Here is an 8,880-nt window from a genome sequence, read left to right as displayed (position 1 = left end):
GGCAGGGTAAAACTCATCTCAATCTCCAGAAAAATGCCTCTTATCGTAATCACCGGCCTGCGCGCAGTGGGAAAACGAGTCGCGCCAAAGAGCTGGAAAAATACTTTACCGAGCTTGGTAAAGGGCCGGTGCACATCGTGTCCGAAGCGGACTGCATCGCTCGGTCCGGGTGCGGCGTGAAGGAGAGCTTCACCGACACGGGAAAGGAAAAGCAAATCCGTGCCAGCCTGAAATCGGAGCGATGTGAAGTGCTCACCAAGTCGACGCTGGTCATCATGGATGGCACGAATTACATTAAGGGCTATCGGTACGAAATCTTCTGCATGAGCAAAAACGCCCGTACGACCCAGTGCACGGTACACTGTGCCATGACGGTTGAGCAGCGAAATGCTCGCAGGGAGGAGATTGTACAGATTCATCGAGCGGGGAACTGGATGCGGAAACGTTCGATGCTCTTTGCCAGCGGTACGAGGAACCGCAGGACACGAGCCGCTGGGATCGACCCTGTTTACCGTGTACGGTGGGGAGGAGATGGAGCTGCCGCGCATCAACAGCGCACTGTACGAACAGGCCCGTTGCCTCCGAATTTGGCCACACAAATGTACGTGAGCAAAGCGGAAGGTAAACGACAAGACAAAGAAGAGGTTTTATTCGAAATATTTCCCCATTTCAGATGCCGCTGAGTGCGACCAATTTTCTGTTCGAGCTGGACAAAAGCACGCAGACGATCATCGACCAGATAGCGGCGGCAAGGAAAATTGCCTGGACGGCCCGGTAGAGATACCGCAGGCAGGCATGCGTGCGGAAGTCCCGTCGAACATGAGTGTGGCGCAGCTGAACCGGCATCGGCGACAGTTTTTGAACTACGTGAAAATGCACACGAACGTTAGCTCGGATATTAGCAAAATACCGGCCATCTTTGTACAGTTTCTCAACACAAATACAAATGGCGCTTAACGATGAGCGTTTGATGCAACAATTTAAAACGTTGTAGCTGTACATTGATTTTTTTGTTCAATTCACACACTTACTGATGAATTTTAAAGAATAATTTTCTACTGCCTGAGAAAAAATAATAATTAAAAACCCTGCACAATCTGGCTTTTCTTTGTAACCACCATGTTTAGTTTGTAAAGCTTGTCCAATATTGACCTTTAACCTTTTACGAAATGGTTCACACTTCCGGTGCTCAAGACGAAAGCCTACAAAGATAAGGTGACGCGCATTAAAATGCAAATGCATCAAATTCATCAACGAACAAAGAATCTCAGGGTGAATAATTACTTATGCTGTGTAATGTAGAAAATGCATAATTTTGTTTAAAAAAAAAATCCTTCATTCTCTTTTCATATAGGCAAAAGCGTTAGAAATCCAAGAACTCAAGGTGAACCAATGTGCAACGAAGCTGCAACAGCTGCATTACGAAGAATCGCTGGTTGCGAACAGTAAACGAACCCCACGGAAATCTTAATCCCGTTTCCCGCTCAAGACCAGCAGGAATAGTGGAAGTGGTAATCAGCAATCCCAACCCGATACTGTTTGAAAAAACATAAATTGCATTTAATTAACGACATTGATCAGGGGACTTTTGTCCCCATTCTCCCCACCCTTGTTCGAAGACTAAAGACAGAGGCAGGAGGCAAGCAAGACTAATGATGATGCACTGCCCTCTCAACGAAGCAATCTTTTAACACAACAAAGCAACCATAGAACAAGTGGGATGGAATGGAAACGTATAGTGAGAGCTGTTTGGAAGCGCTAAAAGTCTCCGTTTAGCAACTTTGTTGCAAAAACAAAACGAGTGTGTCAACCGTGCCTGAAGGAAGGGTCCATGATTGGTTGCAATGTGTCGTGTTTGAATGATTGCCACACTGATATTGCCAAACTTAAAACAAAAAGAGGTAAAAACAAATCATAGACGAGTCTAATATTTTATCTTCCAAAAAAAAACGTGGGAAAGTTGGGATTTTACCGGTACACTTGTTAAGAGCGCAGAGAGCGCTAGTACGGCGAACAATCAAATAAAGTAAAACCTGTAATCAAAATAGTAATGCCCGCTTTTCGTGTCGTTTCTTCACTATGTAATGAGCTTTATTTCACTCTACTTCTATTATTGGTAAATATTGTAAAAAACACACACACCTGATCTCTGCAATAATGCCCAATATACCCGTTTACTCACATGCACACACACACACACGTATCTATTCTAAGCACACGCACATACACGCACTGGAATGTGTCTCACTTGTAGGATAAAGTTAGTTAAATGCATTTCGTCAGTTAAAAAAAAATAGTCAGAGACACGACAGGACACGATAAAATAAGCTTTCGCCGCGTGTGGCGCTAGTGAACGTTCCTTCCATTCCATTACTTCTGATAGCTGCCGCCGGGCACGATCGGTTCATCATCTTCTACGTTTTCCAGCGCCTCCTTTGGTGGTGCGTAACCGGGACGCGTTTCTGCAACAAATAGAGAAAAGATGGGAAATTATTTAAGAAAGAAAGAAAGCGTATTGAGAGAAAAGACGAGAGCAAACAACAGATCTAAGTAACATGCTGCTTTTCATGCAGGAAATAACCCCAACCTCAAGAAAGGAAAATTACACAAGGAGGACCACACGCTAGGTAAAAGCATATCAAAGATTAACGAATAAAAAAGAGGAATTGCAAAAGCAAACTAAATATGCAAACACAGACACATTTTGTGTGCTGAACCTAAAGAGGGGTGCTTGATGGTTTCAATTTGACCATCACGAGTGAAACACGTGGTTTAAGCGTGGCAGCAACACTAGCACGTGGAGCGTTCGCCGTGTCCGTCTCCGTGTTGGGTGCAATTGGAGGAGATATCAAATGGACGCCGAGACGCTTGTTAATTGTTTTAAAGCGCGTCGCCGACAGAAGATAGTGACAATCTTGCCGTTTAGTGGGTACGATGGCGATGTTTATAGATAGGTATAAAAGTGCACCGTAAGCTACATTATTGCGCGCTACGTTCCGATAGGAGACAATGTTGTCCGCGGCTACATTTAGCTGCCAAACGTTGGGAAAGAAAGAGCAATCACTCGCACATCTGGATAGCAGGAGTAGTAGCGAAGCAGGGCATCTTTAATTATTGTTCGCAGATCATGCACAATCTTGGAGCCGAAACGTTCTGATGGGAGTTTGTCTAGCATGTCTAGAGTGTGGTTCGCAAAAAGGGTATCAGCACTAAATCAACTCTACGAAAATAGAAATTAAATAAAGCAACCAACAAATATACGAGCAAACACACGGTTTACGCAGTGGTACGGTAAAAGAAACGTATTGTAATTGACACCCACCTTGCGCCTGGGGCGAGATGGCTTGTGGTTGCGTACGAAAGAGACGTGTTGATTGAAGCGCTTTGTACTACGGTAGCTATGGTAGCGAAAAACGTGTTGTTTGTACTTCCTATTTCATTTGTTACTGATTGCAACCATGTTTAGGGCAACAAACCCCCTTTTTGTTGTTTCTTTTATATGATTTCGTAATGTTGTCAGAGAACGCGTGTCGTCGCATGGTCCGGTAAATGAACTACTCAACGTGGCAGGGAAGCAAATAATGATGAATTATAATCGTATTTATTACTTGTACACAATGCTAGTCTATGAACATCATAGCAGGTAGAAAGATAGGGGACCGTCAAAATCAAAAACCAAGAAAAGACATAAATGCAAACTTATCGCAAACTAACAATCAGTTACCGAAAGAAAAAAATGAACCGCCGTTCTTTGTACGTCCATAATCCGTTCGATGGGAAGGATTTGGTGAGGTGAAGTGGTCTTTTTTTGTGTACGGATGTATGCGTTGGTATGTGTGTTGTATGTGTGGTCGTGGCAATGGTTGTGGCAGATTGCGAGAATGTAAAAGGTATCAGTACGCGGGCGTAGAGCTTACAACTAATTGATTTTCCAAACCCCCTTCCATTTTGCCCGGATGTGTAATATCATGTTGAATTGTTGAAAGGACAACATAGTAGGAGGAAGAAGCGATCTCTCCCGTTCAACCTAATTTAATGGCACTTCGTACAGCTGGCCTGGACAGCGGCGGCGGCAACCGTATTGCCGTTCGGCTGTTTTTCTCCCTCGTGTCCGGCCACGTTCCCGTTGGAGGCATTCTTCTGCCCCTCTGCCTGGCTGGCGGGGGGGCAATCGTGTAGCTGGTCCTGCTCATGGTCGGTTTCGTGCAGCACCTCCTGCACGGTGGACTCCGACAGGACGGAGCCGCTTTTGCCCAGCTGCCCGTTGCAGAGACCGTTCTCGCCCAGCCCGCCACCCGACCCGCAATGCGTTCCGTTTTCCTTGAGCTTAACGTCCGTCAAGCCGTTCATTTTCTGTTGCTTTTGCTTACCCTGGCTGCTGAAGCGGTCGGTCAGCTTCTGCACGACGACGTGCAGCACGAAGAGTATGAGCGCCGCCGTGCCAAACGCGCGGAACGTTGCACTGCCACCGATACGATGGAACAGATTGCCGGCCAGCAAGCTGCCGAGGGAGACACCGACACCTTCGAACACTGCTCCCACGAGTCCCTGGAGGGAGAAGAAATTCAACGATTAATTATAGAAGAATGGCGCTCCTTGTAGACATAGTTGCGTTGTATTGCCCTTACCTGCATGGTTGCTTCTGTGCCGGGCGGTGCAACGATGCTGGCGTAGGATGCCATCGTTGCGTAGAACAGACCGAACGTGATGCCGTTCATGAACTCGATCGGTATGACCCACCACGGATCGGTCAGCAGCGAGTACAGCAGGAAGCGTACGCCGAACCCAAGCAGCACCAGGCTCATCGCGTGGATGTGGCCAATCTTTTTCAGTATCCAACCGGACAGGAAAAAGAATGGCAGCTCACCGCCGAACGTTTGGATCGACATGATGATGCCTTCCAGCGTTTTAATCCAAGTCGAATGGCCACATCTAGCGAAGAAGAGAAAGAAAGAACCGTTTATTGTGCTCCGTCGAAGAGAAACACAACAGCAACACGCTTACCCTTCCTGGGCGCTGGCCAGATCCTCCAAATGCCAGAACAAAAAGTTCCAAATCAGTGCCGTTCCGAAGCCGATCAGCACACACCAGCAGAAAAAGACACAAATCCGGAAGTTGACAAATATTTTGCCAACATCTTTCAGAATGTTGGTGGACAGGCGTGTCTGGGTGTGCTAAAAAATGCCAAAAACAGAGATTAGTCGTGGCATCATCCGCTGTACGGTTCGTTTACTACCTGCAATTTGGAGGAGCAAAGCATATCGAACCCAATCAGCACGATCGTCATGTAAAACACGATCGTGTAGTCCTTCGTCAGCTTGCCCTCGGACAGCGTGTCGACCAGGAAGCCGGCAAACAGAGACACCGTGCCCCAGCCGATCGAACCCCACAGCCGCTGGTTGCCGTACAGGTGCGGCTTGTCGCCCAGCATCTCAAAGCAGATCGCATCGCCGACGCTAACCACACCGCCATACCGGCCCAGCTGACGATCAGGAACAGGAACAGCAACCAGAACTGATACAGCCCCGTCACGTCGCCGTCGGCAATTTTCGAGTGTGAGATTGCACCCATCACCTGCTCGTTGTTGCACTGCACCTGGCAGCTCGTCCGGAAGTCGGTCGCGTTCGCGGGACAGTACAGCGGTACCCGGTCGCCGTCCATCTGGCCCTCGCGCAGCATAAAGTACAGACACTCGTCGACCAGATTGATGTGGTTGTTGGGCACGACGCCCGTCAGTCGGAGGATGCGATCGGCCGGTATGTTCTTCTCGTCGCAGTACGCCGACACGTTCCAGTACTTGCACACCGTGTCCCACATCCACGGTTCGGTGCGGCACTCCATATCGCACAGCAGCGTGCCGTTGCTCTCGTTCGTGGTGATGCTTTCCACCAGGCACGCGTCAATGCTGGTCCCATTGTCCGGGCAGTACTTCAGGTCGGCCGCCCCATTGTGGCAGTGGAATGTGACGGTCGAGTCCTGTGGGATCGCCGGGATGAACATGATCAGAAAGAACGGAACGGCTGTAAGGATCTACAACAATAGAGAGAGAAAAAAAGTGCGTAAAATAGGAGGAAAAGAGATTGGCGAAACATTGGGATAACAGCAGTAGCAGCAACCAGTGCTGCAAAATGTCATGAGCATCACGAGATGTTCACCAACGAAAACAATGAACATATTCGTGGTTGCTTGATGCTCATTGCTGATACTCAATGAAAGTGTGTCATGACATGCCGAAGGCGATATACTTGGCGTGTGGTCCCAAGCAACAAAATGAGCATGCTTTCACGCTCTGTCTGCTTTGATTTCCTGTTGGGTCAAACAGAGCGAGAATATATCCTTATTATATTTTTGGAACCACTCGCAAGCACCGTATATCTCCCAAGACCATCGTGATGATCACCGACACAAAATGTCGCGACCAAGTGACTGACCAAAAGATCGTCGAACAAAATGTCACTAAGTTTGGTCGCACCAACTGTTTGAGGCTCACCTCTGATCATCACAGTAGAGCTCGTGACGCTTACATGAATTTGTTTCGGCAGGAATTTGTCATGACTATGTCAGTGACATTTTGCAGTGCTGATCACAGTAAAAAAAAGTCATGACATAGTGACTAACTAAGCGATGGTCACAAAAATGTCATGAAGCATGTATTGGTAGCACCAATCGTTCTGCGTATCACCTCTGATCATCACAATTGAGTACGTGACGCTGGCATGGTTTTTGTTTCGGTCAGATTTTTTTATGACATTGACAGCGACATTTTGCAGCACTGGCAGCAACACCTACCTGAAAGATCAGAAACAGCAGCTTCTGGCGCTGAAACCGATCGGCAATGATGCCGAACAGGGGTTTCACCAGCATGCCCACGATCGGCAGGACCGTGTAGATCGTTCCGACGATCACCGTAGAGAAGCCGAGCTGCCGCACGAGCGTCGGCATAAAAGGCACTACTGGAGCCGTTCCTGAAAGACGCACATCAGCATAAGAGAGCATAAGAATGTATGTAACGCTACCGGTGCCGGTATCAATGTACGACCAGCACGTGTCATGGGGTGTATGAGTGTGATAGTGTGTGTAGCCCTGCGTTTGGGCCCATTGGTGAGGGCTGGTGAAACGCCCGATTTTACTATGTGTAATAGTAGAGCGATTTGGACAAACTGCTATGTAAGAAGTACCGCTTACATAACTATGCTGCAAGTATATCTATTTTAAACGCATTCTTTGTCCCATCGGCAGCTAATGGTTACAAAATGTGAAGTACGGCTGCAACGGCCAACGAAAATAGCCCGTGTAAAAGTGGTGTAATACCGAAATTCTTCCGAGGGCTTCCGTTGCTTCGCGGACAAACCGGTTTACCGGGGTAGTCGTCGTAAATCATTTTTTGTGCCGTCCCGCGTGCGCACACACCTGGAAGATGCTGCATGGTCGCAGCGTTCTTTTGGACTGTTGGGAGGGGGGGGGGGATAAAACAAAACGGGAAGAAGAAAGCTTACCTGCATTGAAGAGGAAGTAGTGTGCCTTCATGGGCAACAGTTTCTTGTTAATCTCGACCATTTTGGATGCCTTCTTGCTGCGTCTTCAGCACGAACGTAACAGGCGAAAGAACCGAAGCTAAAACTGCGTACGACAGTGAAATATAATCATGAGCCAACGGGGCGGGGCGCCGTCGTTCCCTCGTGGCGTGTTCTACCCTTCCCGAAATTGGGGTAGATATTGGGCCAAATATTGGTTGGCAAACGGTAGCTCCTGGTGGGAAGGGGACTCTCGAAACGAAGGATTTCACTCTATTCTAACAGTACCGATAGGCGCATACGCACACATAACACACACACGCACTGTTCTGCCACTGTTTTCAGTTCATTTTCGGCATGTTTTTCAATGCAAATGGTCGAGGACGGGTTACACCTATAACATAAACACATGTAATGGAAACCACACTTTCTACTCGTTCCGGTACACAACGTTTCGCGGTGTTGCGTTTGTTTATGTTTTGTCGTTTTTTCCTCTCTCTCTCTTTGCAAACGCACAACACAGTGTGGACGGGCAGTGCGTCGAGCTAGAGCAACAACACCAGCCACGAGATCCCAGAACAGATGTACCGAGAAGCGTACGCGTCCGCGACGAAGGGTAGAGTCAGAATGCAACACACTGAGTGCGCTTGGCAGCTGCACCGCCCGGTCTCCGTGCTTGCGGTTTGGCAATTATGCAACTCACACTCTTTGCTGTCGGACGGCCTGTAACCAACACCACGATGTATCGGGTGTATCGATGCAGGTTGACAGATGCGATCTAGGGCACAAGGTTACAGGGGTCGTCGGTTAACCTTTCCGTGCGGTCGTATATGTTTTAATTTAATTTCGATAAATTAATGAAGAAATAGATTCAAATTGAAATTCTTAAATGTTTTTCCCAAATTTGTTTATGCTGGGTTGGATAATGTAATTTTTGCGATTGTGATTTATGCGTTTGAATTATTTGCGCAAAATATAGTTTAATAACAATTTTTTTAACGAGTTATTGCTGACTAAAAGCAGAAAGGCAACGTTTTATTCTAAAAAAAAAACCCCACATCCCACAGTTTTAATTTGAACAAAATCCGTCTTCAAATTTACTCATCCATAGCACCTGGAGGCACCTACAACTAAACCCCCTGCAATCGCAAAGTTTGACGGACGGTGGTTTCCCTTCGCACGTGGTTTTGATGTTGCGCCGTCGCGCGTGGAAAACCGTTGAAAATCACAAGTGGACGGTTCAAAACGCGCAATGCGCGCAAGAGATTAAATTGTTCGTGTTGATTTTACGAACGTGCCCGCCTGGTTTAAAGCAAAATAAATAAACTGTAATTGAATTTATTTTCCAAACAACGGGTAAAGTTGT

The 8,880-nt window shown here is 47.3% G+C and overlaps 2 pseudogenes; one reads left to right on the top strand and one right to left on the bottom strand.

Annotated features, from left to right (window-relative positions):
- The first annotated feature begins 33 nt into the window (after positions 1-33).
- LOC121593172 lies at positions 34-996 on the top strand (annotated as a pseudogene).
- Positions 997-2,058: 1,062 nt separating this feature from the next.
- LOC121593500 lies at positions 2,059-7,692 on the bottom strand (annotated as a pseudogene).
- Between the last annotated feature and the right edge of the window lie 1,188 nt (positions 7,693-8,880).

The sequence above is a fragment of the Anopheles merus genome, chromosome 2L (assembly GCF_017562075.2).
Source record: "Anopheles merus strain MAF chromosome 2L, AmerM5.1, whole genome shotgun sequence".
In the NCBI taxonomy this organism is placed as follows: Eukaryota; Metazoa; Arthropoda; class Insecta; order Diptera; family Culicidae; genus Anopheles; species Anopheles merus.
The sequence above is the reverse complement of the archived record's forward strand: the minus strand, read 5'-3'. Positions and strand labels throughout refer to the sequence as shown.